The sequence below is a fragment of the Anas platyrhynchos genome, chromosome 15, assembly GCF_047663525.1.
Source record: "Anas platyrhynchos isolate ZD024472 breed Pekin duck chromosome 15, IASCAAS_PekinDuck_T2T, whole genome shotgun sequence".
NCBI lineage: Eukaryota > Metazoa > Chordata > Aves > Anseriformes > Anatidae > Anas > Anas platyrhynchos.
The window spans coordinates 5218417-5244855 of record NC_092601.1 but is presented as its reverse complement, the minus strand read 5'-3'; the positions used below and the strand labels follow the sequence as shown (position 1 = coordinate 5244855).

At 37.5% G+C, this 26439-nt stretch overlaps 1 protein-coding gene and 1 long non-coding RNA gene across 14 annotated transcripts in view; both read right to left on the bottom strand.

Moving 5' to 3' along the window:
• The window catches only part of RBFOX1 (RNA binding fox-1 homolog 1), an 895957-nt gene that overhangs the window by 532734 nt on the left and 336784 nt on the right, over nt 1-26439 (bottom strand). The window lies entirely within an intron of this gene.
• On the bottom strand, nt 3810-6756 carry LOC119718419 (uncharacterized). Its single transcript, XR_005269490.2, has 2 exons — nt 6516-6756; nt 3810-5841 (listed from the first exon to the last, which is right to left on the bottom strand). It is a non-coding gene; the product is annotated as an uncharacterized lncRNA (long non-coding RNA).

Sequence of the window (26439 nt, the reverse complement as noted above, 5' to 3'; positions counted from 1 at the left end):
ACAATCAAACAATTTCAAGTAAGGAGAACAGACTGAATGCTACGTCAGTTATAACACCTCCTTAACTCTTCTTTCTAGCATAACAAAAATGTCATTATTGCTATTTTCTTCATCTTTTCCTTCAAAGTTGCAATTCTGTGGTAAAGGGGAAGACTCAGCTGTCTTGGGTAACGGACACATGGTCAGATTGTCCCTAGGCAAGCCCTACTCTTCTTCCTATTGCTTACGCATCTGTAATTTTAAGTCAAAGGGAAGGAAAAAAAAAGAGGATAACAGCAGCAACATGTTAGAAAATGCCTGCAAAGTTTCTCTCCTGTTTATAAAAATAACTAGAACACAGCATCCGTGTTTAATTCTGGACATTCATTCATGACACTATATTTACAAAACGGTGCACACATTCAAAGAGACCAACAAGCTTCTTTTTAAAACAGCAGTCTTTCCCTCTAGCTGATTTCTTCAGTATCATATAAAAATAAAAACAAAGGAATTCTTTATTCAGTTGGCTGTTATAAAGCATTGTATAATAATTTTTGGAAGATTTGCCATCCTCATTTTGTTTTCGCTTAATACTTTTGAATATATTATTACACATACTATCTTCCCTCCTCAACTTCCCCAGTCTTGTTACTAGAATTTTCCTTACTTCAAGTGGAAAGCAGGTATCTGAGCATGATGTTCTGAATCTACTCCATCCATTTTAAATTTTTTGCCCTTTTCACTGAACTGACTGACCCTTTAGCACTGCTCAGTTTTGAACTAGCAGCAAATGTCATTACCTTTCAATAAATCCTTTTTCCCACAAGTCACTCCTATTTGAAATGAACAAAATCTGTCCATGGTACAAATTCTAGTCATATTCAGCTAGCTTCTGATTCACAAGAAAGAAATGTATCAAGTTCCACTCTATGTACCACAAAGTTCAGATAAAATAAGGAAAGAAAAAATAAGGATAATATGCAAGGGAAACGGAGAACAGAAATACTGGAGAACTGCATGGTGCAAAGGAAGGAAGCATGATGTAATATGTGAGGAAGAAGGAGCAGATTGCAAGAGACAGAGTCATTCAGTATAATGTGGAAATTTTTAAAGACCTTTGCCCTTATGAATCATGTATGGAAGAACCAGCTGAGACTCTGGACTGACAACTAGCAAATAAAATTTCATGGATGGTAATGTTTTCAGAGACCAAGGAAAGTAAAGGTGACCTCACTATGTAGTTTGCTGAACTAATTAGCTTGTTTGTTTTTGGAAAAGATGCTTGCATTTTTTTTTAATTATTATTATTTATTGTTGTGGTTGGCTGACACGCATTGCCTCTGGAGTATACTTGTATCAGATGTCCTATTACTGTTTTCACAAAACACATTCCAGCATCATTTCAGAGGCCCCCTCATATGAAATCTCAAAGATAATCTTGGGGGCAAATAATAAGTAACCAAAGTCCCTTGCCTAACCTTTATGTTTTATTTTTATTCAGTATTCTAAATATTAATTGTGCCAACAGCATTTCCTCACCCACACCTCCATATTCCAATCCACTCTTAAGTGTTAGCTTGAATTTCACTCCACATTTGCAATGGCAATCACATATAGGAGCTATGGCTTAAAAGAGCAATCCTATAAAGCTACAGAATAATTCAGACATACTGGTGTGAAAGCTGTCAAAGAAAGAGAAAACTCCATTTTTCTGGACAAACAGTAGTCTTCACGGAGTTCCAAGTTACATCAGCAAATACAATTTTCTGGGGTGGCTTATCCCACTTCTTGAACAAAATAAGCTTTTTCTTGCTAAAGGACAATACCTATTAACTGTATCAGTATTAGGGCTTCATGCTGGGCTTCATACTGGCATAGGTATTTTAGTTAAGAGGCTGTATTTTGGGACATTTCCCCCCCCCATTCCTAACCAGTATAAGCTACTAGCAGAATAGAGCATTGGATGCAATGAAGACTTCGAAAAATCATTTGTCCCTATCCAAAAAAGTTGTATAAGTTCTTTCTGTGAGTAGAGAAAGGAGAGAGATTTGGTCTGAAAAGTAAAAAAGATGACAGACTGAAGAATATATGAACAAATACTTTGCTGTAAGTCTTAGAGGTTCATTTCCAAATAAGAACTGAATCTATGATAGCAAAGACCTATGTGCTGTCCTCATATTTATGCACAAGAATTTCCACATTTTTTAGCAGCATCTGATCTACTGAACAAATCTTACAGGATGTAAGCACTCATATTTCTTTCTGAGAAATCCTAGACAGAAATATTGAAGCCCTCCCTTTGGTTCTACATGATGATTTAAATTTCTCTGTACCTGAATTCCTTAAGCCATAAATAATATTTGCTTAGCTCTTAGAGGAGTGCTGCCTCATTAAGTAAGAGCATTATAATTATTATGATCAGTTGTTTGAAGAAGTGATCGAAGAACTATCAGCAATCAGCAAATCCTCCTAGACTGAAAATTAAAAGACTTGTACAGTGACACTAGGAAATAACTGAGTTTAAGAACTAAAGCAGAGCACTTGATTCACCAATACAGAAAATATGGGGATCTGGCAACTGAAAATTTCATCTCCCTCTTCTAGAGAGATTCTATTCAGAAATGCTTTGGGGCAAGTCAAGTTCTTATGTTCTTCACCTATGGATGTATTTTCCTAGTATCTACAGAATCCTAGTACTTCTTATAAAGTTTCTGTCTCTATTCAAAAACAATTGTAAAATAATTATCACTTGCACTGAGTATATCTTTGGGCTGAAGTGTATAACCTACGGTCATTATGGGCACCATACTTACTATAATTCTTACCTTGTTTTACAATATATTCTAAAATAATGTCATTAGTTCTATGTTGGTTTATATAGAGGCTGAAGAGATTAATTTATAATGTATTTATAAACTTAAGTAAATACCCCTTAAAACAAGATTACTTCTGAAACTGATTTCTCACTCAACTATATCTCATCATTCTCTAAACAGATGAAAATATTAGAATTGTTAGCACGAATTAATGACATTCCTCTCTTGCTCCCATATTATAGTTTTTGCCTGTCCTTCAAATTAACTGCTTTTGATATAATGTCCTGTGAACATTTTTTCCCTTGCCTGAGAAACAGTCTTATTTTCATTTCACTTAGACTAATAGTACTCTGCAGCATCTCTTATAGGACATGAAATTAAGTTTAACCCCATTATGCATTGAACAAAATTATGTCCCTTGGATGTTCAAGGCAAACACATTCTCTTCTTCTACCTCTATTGCAACACACCATTGTTTTCCAAATGATAACACTATTCTATAAAAAATGAAGTTTTAATTAAGGTTTAAAAGGATAGATTTTGCTAACTAAAGCCTCCAAACTTTTAAAAGCAAATGAAGCTTGATATTCTTGAAAATATTAAATTACTATTTTAACATTGTGGGTCTAGTTTCAAAGAAGCTGCTCAGCCCAAAATGGTTTTCTAAGGAAAAAAAAAAAAAAATCTTAATTAAATAAATAAAAAAAGAGAAAGTACTTAGTTTTTAAAAAGTTTTCATAGCTTGTACTTGGCAGCATAATGCAAATTTAAAGACACAGCCATCAGACATCCTAAAAAATCCTATTTTCAACTGACTTCTGCAGAATATCAGTAAATTCCTGCCCCCGTAGCAGCCACATTACTATTAGTATGTCCTCTGTACTTTTCCAGAATGTAACAACTTATAAGCAGGCCTTGGAATTACTTGCTATCAAATTTTACTAATATATTAATATTTAGTTATTTCCTCTGTTACAAAAAAAAAAAAAAATCAAAGAAATAAGTTACAGTAGGAAGGATAAAAATATTTTTACTGTCAATAGTAAAAAGAAAATCTTCTCCAGACAGTTTATTTTTATGGCGACTAAATGAGAGCAAAACAAACAAACATACAAACAGTTTTGAGAAATTGATTCATCTTGCATAATAAATTCTCAATAGAAAAATGTAGTCAAGTAGTCATAAATGCTAACAATCAATTTAATTCTGGCATTAGCAATACATGTCAGATGGAGTCTATTCAACCCTGCTTCAGAAAAATTTATATTACACTGCTGCTTTTAAAAAGAGCATGCAAAGTAAGTAGCATGATTGGCTGTGATCAATGGCACAAGCTTGCTGAATAACTTTGCTATGATTTATTTTCAGTTTATGATTTATGTTATCTTTGTCTTTTGTAAACATTTGTATCATAATCGTGAAAGTATTTTCCAATACAAATATCAGAGAGTTTAAGCTACACCAAATAAGAGGGAGAAAGAGGGAAGAAAAGCAAGCACCTTACAATAAAGTCTGCAATCTAGAAATCACTTTCTGAAGATCAGATCACTAATGTAATTCACCTAGCACAAAAGCATCTCTAAATTCATACCTTAGCCACAGCTTTCATTTTGTAAAAAGGAAATTGAATAATTGTTCCAAACCTACAGAAGAATCAACAAAAGGATTGATTCAGATTTCTGCACATCACTCATAACTGGTAGGGTCAAAATATACTCACTACCTACAAAATATGCTGACTACCTCAGCCTTCTCCATGTCTGTCCTCACCAGTTCTCCCATCTTGCGTATCAGGGGTGTACACTCTCTTTCATCTTCCTTGTCTGACCAGTGTACCTTCAGGATCTCTTATTCTTTGCATTCTTTGCTGAGTTCGGCTCCAGTCATGCCTTAGCTTTCCTGATCCTATCCCTACACACGTGGGCAGCATCCGTATATTTTTCCCAGGCCACATGTCCCTGTTTCCACTGCCTGAGCATTCCCTTTCCAATTGGACCAGCTGCAGGTCCTTACTGAGCCATGCTGGTTTCCTGCCTTCCCTTTCTGATTTCTTACATAAGAGAATTGCTGTATGAAAAGTGTCCTTAAAAAGATACCAGCTGTGATCAGGGCTTTTTAAGGGCTTTTAAAATAAGAGTACATGGTATCTTATAACTAAATAATATATTTAAAGAGAAAACAGTAATAAAAACAAAACAAAGAGATTACAAATATAGTAAATACAGTAATATTCATATACTGCATTAAATTCATGATGTGCTTAAAAGCATAGCATAAGTCATGTCTTTGATAGCTGGAGAGATTATTCATGTGAATTCAAAAGAGAAGTGTGCAAAATACCAGCAAACTATGCTGATTTAAACAACAAAAACTTAAGCAAAAAACATAGACAAAAGCTAATTGAAATAGTTATGGGATGCAGAGAAGACAAATCCAATATTGTCAAAATACCACAAGGTCTGGCATTTCAATATTCTCAGACAGCCTTTTTTGTTTGATTAAAATTTCAGTTAGTCTTTCTGTCCACATTAAAAGGAAGCTGTTTGTGCCCAGAGATGTTCAATAGGCAGCAGCAGCATGTTAGACTTCAGCTTGTTTATTGAGTCTGTCAATGTTTCCATGCTGGAGTGTTTCAGAAGTGCAGTTTCAGCCATTGTGCAGTGACTGAGTCAATGGGGTTAATGGTGGCAACGAATATAATAACTGTGTGGAAGCGAAGGATGCATTTAAAACACTTGAGTTAGTCTCTCATCTCTATTCCCTTCTTTTTAAAAAAGATACCTGTGATAGTCTCAAAAGAGATGCAAAGGAATTAACGTGTGACGAATGAGCTCTGCCTCTCCCAGGACTCGTATGCCATCTTTTCCAAGGAAGGCCATTTATTATAATTATAAGGAAACCATGCCTACTCAACAACAAACGCTTCAATCCAAGATTGTTTTCATCTTTCACCTCAAATTATCTTCATTCACTTACACCAATATTATTTTTTTCTGTTTGTGTTTTGTTTTGTTTTGTTTTTCTGTTTGTTTATTTTCCAGGACTCCTGTATGAAGAGAAAATTCAAAATAGAGTCAATTATGTTTGCAGTACATATGGAAACCACTTTATTACATCTACTGTGCAAAGGAGGATTTGAGAGCACCATGTTAGATGACCAAATGAGAAAGGTGTAACCTTTAATCTGCAACATAAAGTCCAGGTCATCTTTGAGAATGGTAGGCTGTCACCTCAAATATCTAGGAGTTGATCATGAAAAAGAACAGATCTTATAGAAATAGGCCCTTAATTTTCAGCTCATATACTGGACACCTGTGATTATAGACACAAAATTCAAAATTTCTAAGCTGTATCTTTGTCTGCATTTAACAACTAAATAAATTATTCCACAGGTGCTGCCTGAACAATATGAAAATTGCTCCGCACCAAGTCACCAAGTTACTAACCACATTTGCCTTCACGTTCTTTCAATCAGGGGTGTAAACACATTTTACTGCCATAGTATAAAACAGTCCACAATAAGTGATGGATTTTATAAGCTAGTAAATACTCATGCAGAGCCAGGAGATATTAGTAATTTGAACCTTAACAATCAAATCAATGAAACATTCAGACTCTGCTACTTTCTAATATTGGAGTCTCTGCTTTATTTTGATCTCCTGCACATAAAACAATCTTCAGTACATCATTGCATCCCACTGCAAAAACCTGGAATCATACCATTTAACTTGTTTTCCAATAAGATGCATGGCATAGTAAAAGCTTAGTCCATGGTTTCCTACATCAGATCTTGCGGAATATCAAATTGAGGTCTGCAAACCCTTCCTCCCAGGAAAAACAGTCCCTGTATTAAGACACTAAGAGATGTCTGATTAAAGGATTGGTAAATCAGGATTAAAGCAGAGGTCAACAATCCCAGTCCTCCTAAACACAAAGGCAAAACACATCTGTTTAGGGAGTGGAAGACAATTAGAGATGAGGGAACAAACCAACACAAGGGAAACCATACGTTTGTGCAAGAGCTAAATTTATTTTCATTATCTGCTCCAATAAAAGCATGTAACATCTGAAATAAAGTCCTTTGACACTTCCCCCTGCTCCACGCAAAAGGTAAAAACCATTTCTGAAGTAAAACACTGTGCCATGTGCCATCCACACAGTATTCCCTTTGCGAGGAGTAAGTGTGAAATGTCTTGCAATAGCTTTAAGCGTCCTAGTTTAAATATTAGATACAATAACTGATAAGAACAACTTTAGAAAGTTTAAGGAGCATCTAGCATGGGGAAGAACAAGCTAAATAAAAGAAAGTACCATCTATTTTTAATAACTGTAACCCTGGGAGAAGAACTGAGCTAAGCTATGTTACCAAATCACAGTTTATCTGAGCTGGGAATGCTCCCCATTATGTTCTGCAGGCAACAAGTAACAATGTCCGTTCGATGGCAAGGGAATGAGGGGGGAAAAAGGGAATCATACACAGTTTTGAAGTTTTGACTAGTGAATGTGCAACAAAAAACTACCTGAGCTGCAAAAAAAAAAAAAGCAAAACAAATTAAAAACTGGATGAAGGCAACAGTCCCAGAAAAATTCTGCTTATCATGATGACCACGGATGAATGACTCAGGCCTGTATGGAAATGGTCAGAAAAAATGGGAGAGAAATACACTGATTCAGTGTCTGTCATACACCCAGGACAAACTCAAGACAAAACCATCTGCTCTCTGCCATATTACATACTCCTGGACTGTAGTGGGATCATTAAGCACAAAAGACAGCATGTATAATTTACAACTCACCATATGAGCAGTGGAAAAAATGCCATCCCTCTTAGACATGCAGACCTACTCAGTATGTGTAGGTCTGCATGTTATATATGTAGGTCTGCAGTATGTTACACTGTAACATGATCCACCTCTAGTGCCATTAAAATGAATAGGAAACATATTGTCCATTAAGATACTGCAAATAGGTTATTCCCTATTTTAGGCCACTCTGTGGACACTCAGTCATGAGTTATATACAACAGCCTCCCATAGCCTGTTCAAGAAAAATAGACCATTTAAGACTTATGATAAGAATACTAATAATGTTTAAAATTAAGACTTATGATAAGAATACTAATAATGTTTAAAATTAATTTTAAAGGTTTGCTTGGCTTCATACAAAGATTTATGCAAATACTAAGTCTTGAGAAGTGCTGACTTGATGAAAATCTTAAGTGTGATCTTCCAAATTTTATTACTGCCATAGAATTTTGCTTACCAATCAGAGAATGTGCACAATAATGCTGCGATACATAATAAATGTTTCATTTTTAATAATTTCTGAGAAATCAAAGTGTGGGTGAAAGATAGGTCTATTGGTTACAATTTCAGTACTGTTAATTTAAATGGAGGTTGTTCAATGAACAACATAAAATAGAATTTGAATATTGAATTAGTGAATTACAAAATGGAGCTCAATAGATTTGCTCAAAATATTTCAGACCTGAAATGACTGCAGTTCTTGTTCTACTTGCTACATCATACCTATACGCCTAATTCTCACTATATCTGGATATTTAAATGTAGTTTAACCAGGCTTATTCATAGCTGCAAAATTTGACATATTTTTAAAATAACTCTATTGATCATTCTGAGAAGCCTGAAAGTAAGTTGAGCATATTAATTTTCAGAATGATATATAGGTTCGTGGATGCCACATTGATATGTTGCTCTAAATGGTACCTATTATTCCAATGTGAATGAGGAAGAGGAAGGAAAAACAATATATTTTATACTCACCCTACCTGCTAACCAAAATAACTCAATAAAAGCTTTAAAGGGTAGGAGAGACTATTTGAAACTTTCCTTATGCCAAAGACCATAGAATTCTTTTAGTAATTTAAGAACTGAAAAGATTACTTCTTTCCTACTAAATAAGTTAACACTGTTAACCCCAATACAATGTGTTTGAAACTAGAACACCTTTTGCTTCATTTTCTTTTTCATTTCATGTACAGGCATTGCTGATGGTCTCAGTACAGGTTGTGAGGTAGGCCTAATTAAAAAGCTTTTAGTCTTATGTTTAACTGTGTAGAGAAATTAAATAAAATTATTGCAGAGTTTAAAGGTTTTGTTACTGGGGAGAAGTCATCCAAAAGTACAGTTAAAAGCATACGAACCTCCTTTTCCTGTTAAAAAAGATAGATGATAAAACAGTTCTTGGCTTTTAAATTTTCTATTTTTCATCAGAATTTCTCACTGTGTATCTTATGGATGTCTTATTGATAACAGTTCCTGGCATTGCAGAAGATGAAATTATCAAAGTCAAATTGATATACAATGGCAAAAGCTGCCAATGAAAAATGTTCCAAGACAGGGCTCAATCCACAGCTGCCTTACTTGCAGCAATTCTCAGACATCCTCTGAATACTTCTGCTAAAAACAAGCCTGTATATTGTACTGATTATTATGACCAAGCTGAATATAAGCATAATGACTCCAGTCGTTTTGCAATAGATTTGGGGTCAGAGCTGCCTAAATGGTAACTGCAAATACAACTCTGATATCTTAATAGTGTAGTAGTTTAAAACTAGCTAAGCACCACTGCACCATTCTCTCTCTTTTCCTTCTCAGAAGGACAAGGGGAGAGAATAGGATGGAGAAAAATCTTCTGAACTGAGGTAAGGACATGGAGATCAGTCACCAATTACTGTCACGAGCAAAACAGACTCTGTGAACTTGAAATAAAGATTAACTATAGTTGTATGGAAAGTAGAGGAAAAGTACAGGTTCTTCCTAGAGACATATGCAATTGAGGTTTTACAATTATTCTCAGTTACAGGTAGTGTGGCAAGAAGAAAAAGAGATGGACTTAATTTTGCGCACCTCCATGCACACTGTTGGTTTGACTATTTGAAGCTAATCATTTCTATTTTCAAAGATTTACTCTATAGAGAAGCAGAGATGCTTCTCCATTTGGTTTTAATATCCCACAGCCATGGTGCTCTGTTTCCATATGAACACAGAAGTGGTGCATACTTACTCCTTGAATATTTTAAAAGTTTTGTCACTATTAATATTGATATGTGTTATCTAACTGCCTTAGGCTTTGCCTTCATACAACAGAATAGACATGAAAGACAATGCTTCTAGCAAAGTAGTCTCTTATTATCTTTAGCACAAAGTACAGATTATTGCAAATGTGAATTCCAAGATCTGTAGCCCTGAGAAATACTGTATTACACTGATACTTTGCCTCAGAGAGAAATAAATACAGTGATTTCAATTAGAGTCCCTTGCATGGTTTGTATTTTGAGACACATTATTTCATAGATATGAATATTGACAGCATGAAGCCTACAGAAACCATAGGGAGTAAAATGTGACATTTTTTGACTATGAAAAGTAGTAGAATAAAGTTACGAGGATGAGGCAACTCATCGTACACTGTACTGATCAATGGCATATAATCACTCAATGAGAAATGTGTAACATTTGAATAGTGATTAATACATGATCTACTTTAGTTGTTCTACAGCAATGCTCTATGCATATATACCAATACAACAAAAACTATCCAAGTAGGACTAGCACTTACTCCTAAAAATAGAAGAAATTACATAATTTAAATTATTCCTATAAGCACTTCAGTAAAATTGCTTGAAAACGTTAATTGGTTTTGACTAAAAGTAATTGCCAACACTTGTATTTCATTTACATGAGCATCAAATGCATTGGCTTTATTATAGAAGATGTATACTAGGCTCAGTCAGATTACTTTTACATGTCCATTTTCCAAGCAGTGTAAAAAGAAGAGTCCGTTCTTGAAAATTCAGACCCTCACCCTCTTTCAACCAAGCCATGTTAGAAGACTAAGCAGATAAAGAAAACAAACAAAAGCTGACAGGAAACTGAAAGGATACAGAATTTAGTAATGATAAACAGTCAGAAGCAGGGAAACCTATTTTTAGTCTGCAAAGTAATTGAAATAATTTGTTTAGAAAACAGTGAAGAAAAAAACAGTAAATACTTTGGAAACTGCTGGATCAATTGGCAAGTGTTGAAAGCACAGCAGCCTTAGCAACTCAGGGACATTTGTATTAAGCAAGAGACACACAATTAAGCTGCATCTCAAGTTAAAACCCTGAGGGCTCCACATTTCATTCTAGTCAACTACTGCTGTTTTTGGCACTATTTTCATTGCAAATATGAGTAATGTGGGCCCTTTAGTCACTATTAGGCAGTAATCTGGGGAAATCATCCACTTCCAATAATCTTATACTCCGATTTAGGGCACTCTGAAACCACATAATGAATAATACTGTCACCAGTTCTCCCCTATAATGACACACGACATAGGCCTACTACTGGTCTTTTCAAATCAAATGCAACTGTGTTGTGTTTCAGAAAATCCTATTTATTGTATTTGAGTTTCTTTCTTCACTCATTAGATACATACATTTCTGCTTCACAAACCAGATATTCATTGTTAACTTTGGCATTCAGAAAGTAGAGGACTCCTTTGCAATCAAAATAATTTCTTCAAGTGAGTAATACTGTGTTAGGTTACAAGTTATACATAAAGCATGTATATTCACTGTAAATTGCACAGCTAATTTCTAGACTTTCCACTGTTCTTGATATTCAGATTTTACCTGCTACTGAGGTCTGCCACTGCAAAATTTGGAAGGATGACTTTCCCTGTTGACAAACAGTGAAAAGCTACTATATAGCTATACTATATATAGCTAACGAAGCTGAATGCCAGAACAAAACTAAGCCATCTAAACATTTTTATGTTTTATGACCCTTTTGCTTTCCCAGCCTTTGGAAAATGCTGGTCAAGTTCTAAGGAATATAGCAAATTTAAACCTATGCTGGCAATAGAAAAAACAACAACCTGCAACAAAGAAAAATATCTTTTAAAGATATGCAAAGATTTCAAGGAGAAAACAGTCCCAGAGATGAAGGTAGAAAATTTTTGATAATCCTGCTTTTAATAAATTGAAAATTCAACCTTTACCTTACACATACAAGATAGTTTAAAGATACACTTTACCAAAACATTGCTTTCCTTTTTCTCAAATAATCCAAGATGATGTGAAATATATTGCACTTTATCAAAAATACTCCTAAATAATTCTCTGACTTGCTCAGAAGCGGCATATCTAAGTTTTAGATAACAGTGTGGATAACTCCTTATTCATGCCAGGCAAACACAATCAATTGCATTCTAGAAATTCAATTTAAAAGTAATTTATCTTACATTAATATTCTAAATTCACAAGATTTCACATGAAGCTATTCTTGTAGCATAGTGAATTTCCAATAGACATCATTATTAAAATAAAAATGATTCTGAGCAAAATAACTTGCAGGCTGTATGACATAGTCTCTTTCCTTGTAGTATTTATTCTGCTATGTGTGGTAGTAGAGAAATCAATGTGAAATCCATCAGAAGTATGATAATTTACATAAGAATTTAAATAATCTAATAAACAACATCTACATAAAACCACAACTTCTCAGGTGACTTTTTCAAGAAACTTTCATAATCTTACAGACACACTGACTTATTTGTCAACTCCTAGCTCTTCACAGTAGCAGGTGATGATTTCCCAGTGGTGGTTAGATGATACGGTGCAAGAAGTGATTGTGTGGTGCTCATGAATTGGAGTGCTTTTTATTTCTTTTTTCTCATACTTTATGAACATTCCACATATAAGTTTATTTGCTGTGATTAAGAAAAAATCATTACAGGAATATATAGAACTAACGGTAATGAAACAAACTATAAGGTTGATCCATTAGTGATCTCACATTTCTTGACACTTTAATCAGTTTGCTATATTTACCCAAGAAAGGGGCAACAAAATTAAAAAACAAAAACAAAAACAAAAACATAATGAGGTTATTAATATACCTACTGTAATGAGTGAGCAGATTAGCAGGAAAAACATGGCTATTCAAATATTATCTAAGCAGAACCTAATTTGTATTACTCTCTGCCATACAGACTATTCTCAGTACAAATGTCATTCAGTAGACAAAGATATTTCTTACGCAATGTAGGTCAAATCAGAGACTCCAGAGATCTTTTTAAGGAAGTTGAAATGAAAAAGACAACTCAGAAAGCATGGTATGATGAGTGGTTTTTCATTAATTTCTTCATTGTGAATTCAGCCATTCATAGAGATCAAAGTGATGTGGAAAGACTAGAGTAATGATGACAACATACTAGAAGATGTTTTGGTAGATGAAATAAGTCAGCATTCATTGATATATACACAAAATAAGAAAAGGGAAGAACAAAAACAATAATATCTAAGTAACAGCCATAATACCAGGCTGAAACAGGCCTATATTAAGAAGTTGGTGAAGTAAAAAACAACAAAGATAAAGGCAGTTCACACACCTTGATTTTGCATAGACATGGGACGAGTTTTCTCATTCAAAAATGATAATTGAGTATTTGAAAATGATAATTGAGTATTTGAAAACACAATGTGCACTATATTTTTTATGCAACTTTTTCTTAGACTGGTGCTCTTTGTAAAGGATCACCAAAAAAAAATTACACTTACAACAAATTATACTGGTAGTAACTCCACTATACTCAGCAGAATTCAGTGGTGACTTTAGGAGAACATACAGAGGATTAGTATAATTTATTGCAAATAAATGACCTTTAAACTTAAAAGCAATACAGTTACATTTCACTCCTATTGCTATATAACCTAGGAGAAATTAATTTCTACTGCAGATGTTGAAGAGCCATGCCATTGCATAAACCCTAATGATCTAAATTGCTATATACTGAAAATACACTGGGTATTCCCTTAAGGACGAGATTATTTGGTTGCTCTACATTCAGAACTTGTGGGATAAGTCTGTAAACAGTTAAAGCCATGAACATAGGAAGCATGCTTCCATGAATTGCTTGATGCACTTTCACAATTGCGAAATGCTTGATGCACTTTCACAATTGTGATATTGTGAAGTTAATTAGAAGGTTATCAGATAAAGACTTGCAGCTTACAGGACCATAATTTGCTGACCACAGGGTGCAAATTGAAGAGGGAATAGGGCATAACTTTTACCACAGCTAAATTAAAGTAATTAGTCTCAAGCAAATGAAGAGAAGACAGACAAGAAGCTTTTTCTTACATCTACTTGTGAAACTGTGATTGTCCACAAGACCCAGAAGGAAATGATCCATACAGTGATTTGACCGCTCATTTTTAGGGCCAACAGGAAGTGACAGACTGTAGCAGCAGAGTTGCCAAAACCACAATTGAACTTCTACATACAGACATAATGCCTTGTGTAAGAGAAACTTCTGGCAGCAGCAGAAACTTGACCATGTGAAATCTTTTACATTCTTCCATGATGAATTTCAGTTGTACAAAAAAAAAATCACATTTAGATTTTTTCCCTAAAGATCAATCTCTTGTTGTGCTGCTCATGTTGCAAGGACAATACTGTATCGAACTCTCACTGGAATGGTCGCTTTGAGCCACTGGAAAACAACAGAATGCATTTTGTTACCCTGATGCACCAGTGCTGCTGCCCATTCCAGACCCATATTCAGTTCCTGTGGATCAGGGTCTCTTGCATTATATTGTGTGTTGTATCTGTAATGGGAGCAGCTACAAAGGCAACATGACCGCAAGGAGAAAACACTGCCATAAAATGGCTGCTTAACTCTGACAGGAAGAATGCCTGCCGGTCTGGGAGGCAGAAGGACCCTGTGAGGTGTGCAGGTACCATCCCTGACCTGCAGCTGGGCACCTTAGAACTGGAGCCATCATGAGGATAAGGGCAAACCAAGAATCAGAGAAGCAATGTATTACTTGAGAAGGTGAAAAAGAGTCCAAAAGGGGAACACCTCTTGAAAAACTAGCAATCTTTTGGCTCTTCGAGATGAAAGAATAGGAAGTAGTTATTATTAAAATAATTACTGGTAATTATTTTTTTTCTCATTAAATAATCTGAAATACAACATCCAGGGTATTTTTTCTTCCTTTCATTGTCAATTTCCTGTTTACTTCTTAAGAGTCTAACATAAGATTTATTATTATGCACAAAATTTAACTGATAGAACTACTTTGCCTGGCTTTTTAAGGCACTTTGGACTTAAGGGACTTCTGACAACAAATAATTGATGTCCTGAATATAAGTATCAAGCATGACACAAGGCATTCCAGGGTAGATTAAGACAGCCGTAGCTGTGCCATGATTTTGTCATGGTGTACACCTGATATGAATAATCACGACAGGTATGTAAAAAGAATAATCTTGGAAGTAACTATAGCTTCAAAAGCAGTTGAAACATTTGATTTTACTTTGCAAAGATTTGGATGAAGGTTTTCATCCTCTATTGCACAGAGCTATTTTGATAGAAAATTTCTGTTTTTCAAAAAGAAAACTTTATGAAGTTCAACAAGGGCAAGGTCTAGCATGCAGGCTGGGGAAAGCCCCAACATCAGTACAGACTGGGTAACAAATGGATGGAAAGCAGCCCTGCAGAGAAGAACTGGGGGTTACTGGTGGGCAAAAGCTGGGGATGAGCTGGCCATGAGCACTTGCAGCCCAGAAAGTGAGTTGTATCCTGGGCTGCACCAGCAGCAGTGTGCCCAGCAGGGTGAGGGAGGGGATTCTCCCCCTCTGCTCCGCTCTCGTGAGACCCCACCTGGAGCCTGCATTCAGCTCTGGGCCCAGCATAGGAGGGACAGAGACCTATTGGAGCAGGTACAGAGGAGGCCACAATAGATGGTCAGGCGGCTGGAGCTCCTCTATTGTGAAGGGAGGCTGAGGGAGCTGGAGCTGTTCAGCCTGGAGAAGAGAAGGCTCTGCAGAGGCCTTATATCTGCCTTCCTAAAGGGGGCTACAGGAAAGCTGGGGAGGGACTCTTGTCAGGCAGTGCAGTGATAAGACATGGGGTACTGGCTTTAAACTAAAAGAGAGCACATGTAGATCAGATATAAGGAGGAAATTCTTCACTCAGAGGGCAGTGAAGCCCTGGCCCCGGCTGCCCAGAGGAGCTGTGGTTGCCCCATCCCTGGCAGAGCCCAAGGCCAGGCTGGATGAGGATTGGGCAGTCCCTGGGCTGTCCTTGCCTGTGGCTGGGGATGGAACCAGGTGGGCTTTGAGGTCCCTTCCAACTCAAACCATTCTATGATTATATGAATAACTGCCCACTTCCCAATAACATAAGATTAAAGTTGTCTGTATTTGAAAGTAGATATCATATTATATATGGAATACATTTAATTTGTACTTTGAATCATTTTAAAACTGAATGATACAAAACTCGGAGGCATGTCTGATACTCCAGGGGGCTGTGCTGCCATTCAGAGGGACTTCAACAGGCTGAAGAGTTGGGCCAAGAGGAACCTCATGAAGTTCAACAAGGGAAAGTCCTGCACCTGGGGAGGAGTAACCCCAAGCACCAGTACAGGCTGGGGGCTGACCTGCTGGAGTGCAGCTCTGCAGGGAGGGACCTGGGAGTCCTGGTGGCCAGCAGGCTGACCATGAGGCAGCAATGTGCTCTTGTGGCTACGAAGGCTAACGGGATCCTAGGGGGCATTCGTAAGAGTCAAGGTCAAGTCAATTTCTAAGAGCTCGGGAGAGGTCAAGGGAGGTGATCCTCCCCCTCTGCTCAGCCCTGGTGAGGACAGGCTGAGAGAACTGGGCCTGTTTAGCCTGGAAACAAGTAGACTGAGGGGAGACCTCATCAATGTGTATAAATATCTGAGGGAAGGGTGTCAAGAGGACGGAGACGGTCTCGTTTCAGTTGTGCCCAGTGGCAACGGGCACAAAATGAAGCACAGGAGGCTCCTGCTCAATATGAGAGGGCACTTTACTGGGAGGGTGACAGAGCACTGGGACAGGCTGCCCAGAGAGGTTGTGCAGTCTCATTCTCTGGAGATATTCCAAACCCAGGTGGATGCCATCCTGTGCAAGGTGTTCTAGGTGATCCTGCTCGGCAGGGGGGTGGACTCGATGATCTTCAGAGGTCCCTTCACAACTTGGCTGTTCTGTAATTCTGTGAATATTTACTGTAGACTGCAGTGTAAATTAGAGATACCTAACTTAACTATAAGCGGTTTATCTTCAGGACAAAATACAACTCCACCAGGATGGAGCCTAATGCAGGCAAATTTATGCTCTTCAAAAAGCTACCAACATCACAAGTGCAGTTTGATTGCCTGTTACACTGATCATCCTGCTCATCTGGTTCACCTTATCACCAAATCAGGGGTTTCAAAGAAGACCAAAGAGTAAATTTGTGTCTCACTGAGAGACCTGTTGCCTTCAGGGGGCAGTGGCGACCTGGTTCAGGAACGGCACGGCGACCAACCCCAGGCCGCTCGGTCCATCAGCTCACAGACACCAATGTGGTGGATGGCAAATGGCGTTTATTGTCGAGTCACATGGGCTTATATACCCGAGGCCCATAGCGTCACTTCCGCTTGCTTACAGCACAGCCCACACGCTACTGTCCATCAAGGGAGGGGCTCCACCTTTCCGTACAGCACGACATCTTCCGGCCGCCAGACCCTAACTACCCACATTTCCCCCCTCCCTTTGCACAACCAAATTAGCTAAAATATAACAATCTTAAGATGTAGACATCATAACTTAACTAAAAAACAAAAGGCACAATAACCAGGAGAAAACTAAGAGGTAACTGGTAACCCTGAGTAAATACACTCTTAAAGTAGTTGTTGGTGTTCTCCCAACATAATGTTAACTTTCTCTAACCAACTTTTAACAAACAACACAAGCATATTTAGTATACAAGGTCCAAAGATAAGATCACACAAACGCATTGCAGCCCCCCACCCACGGAGGCCGCTTCGCTGGTGTCTGGATTCTGCCAGTGTGGAACTCTCAGGCTTAGACAGGACGCTTGCTGACTTATTGTCTTCTCATGTCGCTGGGGTATACAGATTACAGGGGTGCCCGATGATCCGTTCCTGTGAACAGAAACTCAGTTTTCATTAGTTTTGTTCTGAAGTTGGGGCGTCGGCTGTTTGGAACTTCTCTGGCCGCACGAGTTGCCATACCTTCGTGGGCCCTCAGGCCCTGGACTTGTGCCTGGGGGGTGATCACTGTTGGGTCCGTACCCATTCGCCGCTGCAGGCTAGAGCCATACAGTGTGTGATCCGTCCCAGTTACTTGGGCCAGTTGTCTCTTACAGTTGTCCCCCCATTCTCGTTTAAAAATGATCATCCCACCCCCGTCAAAGATGAGTCTACAAGTTTGTTTGATATCAAACGGGAGCATGTCGCCACCCCTGAAAACACCATCTATGAGGGTGGAGACCATTGCAGAATGAAGCCCTTTATCCACAATAGCTTTAACAATCGCTTGTACATCCTTAGGGTTTGTTGGTGAGTGAACCCTCTGCCCTCCGCCTGTCACCCAGACCGGGAACGCTAGCATGGCCGATAGAGCCAAGATGGTGCACGCAATCTTAATTTTCCTCCAATCTGTGAGAGGAATTTCTCTGCCTCGCGGTGCAGCTTTATTTCGGATGGGGATATTTCTGCTATCTGTCCCCATTTCCTCCTCCGAATGTGAATCGGTATCTGATCCGGAGTCGGAGCTTGACTGACTGCTCACCTCCGAGTTCCGGTACCCTCCCATCGAGTTCCGGCCCCGCCCCCCAGCCCTGCGGGCGGGCCGCTCCCTGCCTCGTGGCTCGCCCCGCCGCCTTCTCAGCGAGGCGTTTGCGCCACAGGAGCGTTTTCTCGGATGGCCGTTCCGATCGGCTCTCTGCCCCTCTCTCACGCTTCTACCTCCTCCCTGGTCGTCCCCGCAACCGTTCTCTTTTTCGCATTTCCACGTGTTAGTAAAACCTAACGCTTCATCCCCGTTCCCGCCGGAGGCTTCTTCACCCGATTCTTCGTCTTCTAGTTCAGCACCGTACTGGGGCGCACATGGCCGTGGTCTCTCCCAGATTTCCCCAGGCTCTGGTTCCCCACCGGCACCCCTGGCTTCCTCAGCCGAGCCACCCCACAGCTTCCACAACTTTGATACGACCTTCACAAGGGTTTCCATCTTCCTTGTTGGTCCGGGAGCTTCCTCCCCGCCGGGCTGGTCCCGCCGCTCCGGCCGCCGTTCACCCGAATCCAGGAGTTTTCCCGGGTTTCGGCACCACCTGTTGCCTTCAGGGGGCAGTGGCGACCTGGTTCAGGAACGGCACGGCGACCAACCCCAGGCCGCTCGGTCCATCAGCTCACAGACGCCAATGTGGTGGATGGCAAATGGCGTTTATTGTCGAGTCACATGGGCTTATATACCCGAGGCCCATAGCGTCACTTCCGCTTGCTTACAGCACAGCCCACACGCTACTGTCCATCAAGGGAGGGGCTCCACCTTTCCGTACAGCGCGACATCTTCCGGCCGCCAGACCCTAACTACCCACAGAGACCTGCAGTAGAAATGAGAAGAACAGTTCCGAAGCAACAAGGAAACATCCTTGCTTTCATAATGCCTGCAACTTTTTCTTTTTAGTTATCATTCCCATTTTCCTCCTGAACTAAAGGCTCATGTTCATTGTAGATGACACATTAGCCTGGGAAACTCAATGTGAAACAAAGAAAACATCAACAGCAACCAAAGGAAAAAAAAAAAAAAAAAAAAGGAAAACATTCAGGACAAAATCTGTAAATTCTCATTCTTGGATAGACCTCTCTGCTGCTCTAAGACACCAGAATAACCACAGCCACACTAAGACATAGATAAAAAATAAACCAGAGGAAAACTACTGTATTTTCCGTCAACTCATTCACACATAAACACTTGGTGCAATTTTACGCACTGATTTAATAAACCCAAGTGAAAACTACTAAAATAAGAATTAGTTCTCCTACCCTGTTTTAAAATGATCCCCACACCCAGCCAGTATTTTCATTCTGAAATTTCAGCAGTTTAAACTGAAATTACAAAGGATTAGGAAATTTAGGATTTTCTTCTTGCTTTATTACGCTGTTTTCCATAATGTAATTCATACATTAATAGAATCATAGAATATCCCGAGTTGGAAGGGACCCATAAGGATCATTAAGTCCAACTCCTGGCACTGCACAGGTCTACCCAAAAGTTTAGACCATGTGACTAAGTGCACAGTCCAAATGCTTTTTAAATTCAGACAGGCTTGGTGCAGTGACTGCTTCCTTGGGCAGCCTTTTCCAGCGTGCAACCACCCTCCCGGTAAAGAACCTCTTCCTGATGTCCAGCCTAAACTTCCCCTGCCTCAGCTTAACACCGTTCCCGTGGGTCCTGTCGCTGGCGTTTACAGAGAATACGTCACCTGCCTCTCCACTCCCCCTTGTGAGGAAGTTGTAGACGGTGATGAGGTCCACCCCCAGCCTCTTCTCCAGGCTGAACAGGCCCAGTGCCCTCAGCCGCTCGTCATAGGTATGAATATAGGGGAAGCCCTATAGGCCCTTCGCCCTCCTCTGGACACTCTCCAACAGTTTAATGTCCCTTTTGTACTGTGGTGTCCAGAACTGCGCACAGTACTCAAGGTGAGGCTGCACCAGTGCAGAGTAGAGCAGGAGACATAATTACGTCATTGAGAACAGTACAGTTTTGCACATTTATTACCATTTTTATTAACTATGGTAACAATAGTTACATATCATTTATGGTTAGCCCACATAGCTCTTGAACTAAATATCTCAGAAATTTTGGAAATGAAACCAGTAACAAACTGCTATTATTTACTGGTATTTTTTAATAAGGTTAGAGCCCTCTGTATTTTATCTTCTGAAATTATTTTACTCTAGCTACTTCAACTGGTGTAACATTCTTGACTAAGACACATAGCCTTATTGTCACTCTGAGTGGTGGCTGGTGCCTATAATCTTATGATTAATGGGCAGTTCAATTTGTTAGTTCATTTAAAAATGCAGAAAAATTGCAAGCAAATTAATGGCCTTCAGAAATCTCAGACAAATTGCAAGAATGCAGACTTAGCAGGAGTGAAGTTATACTGTAAACAAAATGGCAAAAGTTACAGCAAGTTTAGCAAATTTATTCACCATCTGTACTAGGAAATTAATTTGTAAATATTTCAGCAATATAAGAAACAGAGTAATTTTTCTACAGCTTGCACCCTTGAAACTTGTCTTCTGAAATGCACCTGTTTTCTGTTAGTGCTGAAATCACTGCTATTTCCTGTAACAGTTTTTCAAACATTTTCTAAAATACTGGTTGCAAGCAACTACAGGCCACACATATTCCCTTCACATGTGACAAACAGACTTGGATGTATAGTAACTTGCAAATAGCAAACTGCAAAATCAGTAGCAAAAGCCAAGAAATCCCAATAAACAAATTTTTAGAAGAATTACGCATTTTACAGGAAAAGTTCCTACATCTTTTCAATTGTTACACCGTTACTGACTATTTCATGAAGCCCTAAGTAAGAGAATGAAAGCAATCAAATGAAATCTGTGCCAGGGTGCATACGCTTACTATAATCCAGTTATGGTAAGTGTATCACAGTCCTCATTGTGGATAGAACTGATCAAGGAGAATATTTTCTGTAACATATTTTACTTAAACATATTTTACTTATGTACATGTAGCCTCTTCAGCAAAAAAAATCAGCACATTTCATCTTTATTTCTATATCTCTATTTGTGATAATAAATATTATCAGCAAAAAAAGATGATCAAAATTACATAGCAAGGAGAAAATAGTCTTTGTTCTATACTTGACAGATTAAAACTGAATTGCAAAAGAAGTTTTATAATAGTCAGAGACATTTTTACTATGAAGAAAAAACTGTTTATAAAATCTATCCCATGAGGTGTATGCAATTTGTATTGATTTTACTCTTATAAAGCTGTTAACTTTTTATGATGACTTATTAATAGATGAGTTCAGTATTTTAATATGTATCTGTAAATATCTAACCAGACTACTGGCTATACAGAAGGCAACAAGGCAGCTTTATGCATTTTATAATTATAAAGTACACACAAAAAAAGGCATGTTTTGAGTTATTCCTTAGTCACTACACTTTCAGCTACTGTTAGAGTATAGCCACATATTATTTTAATATATTTAACAACCACGTATTATTTTAACATTTTTTTAAATGATGAAGTTTAGAATGTATATAACACAAATATTCAAACACAAATAATGCATTTGCTACTTTGGAAGCTTTTAACATAATCTCTATGATTCTGTTCACGGTGGGCTGCTCATAAATTTCACTCACTGTTCTTTTCCTTCTTAGCACATAACTGCCACATGAAGAGCCTAATACAAGACATCTTACCCAGGGCTGGCCCTATGAATATGTTAAAATCTTGTCCTGTAAACAAAAATAACATGTCTCTGATCACTTGCATCAGACTGATCAGTGGAAAATGCACAGCCAACGAACAGAATCATATCTAAACATTTACTGCATTTTTTTTTTGTTTTGTTTTAAAAGTCCATGAAGAGCTGGACTGAACTATTTGCCACAAAATTTCTTCAGTGCAAATATATAGCATTATATCTTCCAGAGTAGATTTACACTTTTGAGAAATACCATCCTATAATCCACTTTCTGAATTTGCTAAGACAAGAAATATCCCAAAGCCTCCTTCTGTAAAGTGTTAAATATTTTATATGGAAAATATTTTCTCAAATTCTCTGAGTCAACAATCTTGAGATTAACTCCACCCCTAGTCTGTGCAGTCATGACTCCAAATTCAGCCTGTTAGTGTCACCTTTGAGTTCTGCTGAAGTGCAGCAAAAGCCAAAGTGCTTTGGTTCACTACTTTCCAGTGTAACAGACCAAGCTGAAGCATGTCATCCATTCCATTAACTGAATTTGACAGATGCATTTGCCCAGTCCTGGTAATGACTATTCTCATGCTTACATTAAAGCACAGAAATAGTCATGCTGAATGGAAAATGTGACTAAAACTTGAATCTAAGGCTTAACCAACACTTACTATGCACAAAAACTAGTATTTCATGTGTTCCTTGTCATTTACCTTTCACTCCACTGGACTGCCTGAATTTTCATCTTGTGTTGTACTCCTTGTTTGTATCTTTTATCTTCTACTCAACATATGCAAGAATATGCTTTTAACTGGGTGAATCTCTATGAACTTCCAGAGACTGTATCAGTTTGATGGTGAAGCAGTGCTTACTCTATTTCTGGAGCCAAAAACTTTCAGTTTAATGCAACTAACTGGCCTATCTTTGTTCACTGCCTTTAAGCAGACTAATTTTTTTTTTTTAAATATTGATGTTTAACATACATTAGAAAAAAAGTTTCACATATAAGAAATATATACATACGTAAGAAAAAAGTAGCCTATTGAAATCTCTTTTTTATATCTCATACATATAAATATATTTTAAAAAGGTATAAACATAATCAAGCATTAATGATTTAAAGAAAATAAGATAGCAAGATAGCCTTAAATTTTTAGCTGTTAATGTTTGGTTATAATTCAAAAATCAACTCGATGATCCCAATGGGTCTCTTCCAACTTGGGATATTCTATGTTTCTATGAAAACAAAATCACTACAAACAGTAACAAAATTGTTGAAGACTCTGAGTATAACACAAGTTTTGGTTCTCAGTCTCTTAAAACTTCAAGAAACCAAGGAAATTCTAGTTATTCAAAACAATACTGAAACATACATAAGGAATCTGCTTTCGCTGTCTTAAAACAGCCACAGAAAGATGTGTGGAGTTTTTGTTCCATTATTTAATTATTTTTACTATGTAGATCTTTAAAACATAGAAATAAAGATCAATTAGTTTATTGTCTATATCGTTATTCCATTGATGTTCAAATCTTTTGACTAGGTAAACATTCTCAACCCCCCCCCCCCCTTTTTTTTTCCCCAAGTTTGGGTTCCCAGGTTTATTTTGAACACTTTACTGTTACCACTGTTACTTACTGCATTCCTGCACCAATAGGTATCATTGAAATACATTACCACAGTGATGCTTACATACTTGAATACAAACTCAAAAATTAACCAGAAGATCACTATACAAAAGCCGTACTGAATGTGGTAGATAATTTTGATGCTTAGTTACTAAATTAGAACATACCTCTAGAAGATAGCATAACTTTGCTACCAAAAATAAAAATAATTTTAAAAGGGGATAATTTCCTAATAATAATTGTCCCTGGTATTAAGAAAAGAAATAAATAACGTTTATCATAGTCTGGAGTATCATATGCTAAAGGGTACAGCTTAACTTATTGCCAGCCCAGTAAATGGCTTTACTACATATGAATAAGTACAAGGTACGACTCTAATCCTATAGAGATTTATGCCTTGTTTAGGTAGATTCACAGTCTTGTATCATCAATATCATTACAAATTAAGAAAGATGTTTAGCCTACAAAACACCAGATTCAGACCAACAGGACTACCTACCTTAAATACTTCCTAAGAAGAATTTTATTTTAAATTGAGATTGAAATAACTGACTTAAATACAGGCTTTTTGTTTTCATGATTTGCAAATCTGATTTTGCGTGATTGATGGAAACGAAAAGGTTGGGCAGCAAGATTCACTCTGATCTTTCCGAGTTTTCATAATAAATCACCATCCCTTGGCAATCATTTACTTGAGTCAAGTTAGTATTCTCTAGGTCAGCTGTGCTTTCTAGCCTTTCAAAACATAAAATTAAAAACAATAGAAATTATTGATTAATGACAAGAATATATATGACCAGCTCCATCTTTTAATAAAGAAAAAAAAATCCATACCATTAAAAAAAAAAAAAAGACTTGATTTAGTGTCCATAAATGTAAAAATGAGTATGCTTTAGTATGCTCTCAGGAATTTCTGTTTAACCCTCTAGCGTACATTATAGTCAGCATTTTTGATTGAGGTTTGTGCATTAAACAGAAATGGCATTATTCAAGAAGCTGAAAAGTCGTAAAGCATAATGCAATTCTGTACTGTCACAAAAGGGGCAATAACCGATAGTGGGAATTCAAGTAAATGACTTGCTGCTTAAATATAATTTCCTTCAAGTGAAATATATCACAAAAAATAAATTCTCTTACAAGACATTAGTGAGTGAAAAGGACCAACTGTATTAGCTAAGTCATGAAGATGACACTGGCATCAGAGCTTTACTTCACAAAGATCATAATACTGCTCTAATGCTCAGAAGCCTGGCATTAGAAGGAGCTGAATTACATTCTTTCCATTTTCCATTTCTTACAAATATAGATTTCATTAGATACAACGAAAAGTAACACAAGCAGGAATGCAATATTAATACTGCTGTACATAATAATCCCAGTAATTACTGAGTAAACTACAGACAAGTTTTTCTTGTGATTTTCAACCCTAAACCAAACTCAGAAATTGATTTGTTGATTAAGGAGAATAATTGACATGTTTTTTTTGTGATTTTGTTCCCATATTACCAACTTAAGCAAAAACCGGTAATGAACCGTGCCATGTGCCTGAATAACCATCTTCCCACCTGAGGCTGTGCCATGCAAGTATGGAGTAGCATGAGTTCAGCATTCTCTGTTATGACAGGTATGTTCATGTTCAGGGCCTGGCTGGGATAGAGTGAATTTTCTTCATAGACTCTGTAATGAAATATGCTCGAAGAGAGCCTTTATCCCACACAGAGTCCAGATTACTCTGGGAAACATCAATCAATATAACTCATTCTAGCAGGAAAAGTCGTTTCACTCTCTAACGCTTGCCTTGTTTACTTGGGAAGTTATACGCAAAAGTAGTTGCAAGGACTGATAAAATCTTTGTTTAATTATAGTGGCAATCAATACTTTGTTTCAAACACAGGAAAACAAGTTAAATCCTGAGATTTAAAATACATGTCTCTGGAGTGTATATATGAGAAACAACCTTCTTTCCAGTCATTTTCTAAAATGCTGTCCATGTAAGACCAATTCAGAAACAATATTTCTAACAAAGGATACCTGGACCCATTGTCAAGTCCCTTCCCAAACCAGATACTGTGGCTCTGACATGGTATCAAAAATTTTGCCTGGACTTCACCTGCTTCCCAATCATATGATGTTTTGTGCATTCTAGTAAAAATCTGCTACTATTCAGTTGTTTTTCCAGAAAACAGACCATGGTGGGGGAGAGATTTTGGTAATACTCGATTTCTCTTACTAAACTACCTCATGGACTTAACTGAATGGCCCTGCTTTAAAAATATGGAAAAAGAAAAAAGGTAGAGACAAGTAAACCACACAAAAGCTAGGCTATGGTACACAAGGTTGTACGCAAAAAACGGTTGTATGTGACAATAACACTACATTTTTTCCACAGGCCCTTTTTTGGACTTACAGCACACAACAGGAATAAAATATACATAAAATGAGGATGGTGAATGTTGGTAGAGAAAGAATGGCTCATATTCTAGACTGATCTAGAAAATCTTCTATGGCAACACTAAGTACCTTGGACTTGCTACACAAAATGTTTCATACCTTCACTTTAAAAAGGCCTGAAAAGGTAACCTGGAGCCTAATATACAGATGTATCTGGCAATTACAGACACAACCTGAAAGGATTAAAAACTCATTTGGAACAGCTGAACTTACATTTCACTAAACAATTTGAAGAAATGAGATCCTACATGTTTCTCAATACTGTACCCTAAATCAACAA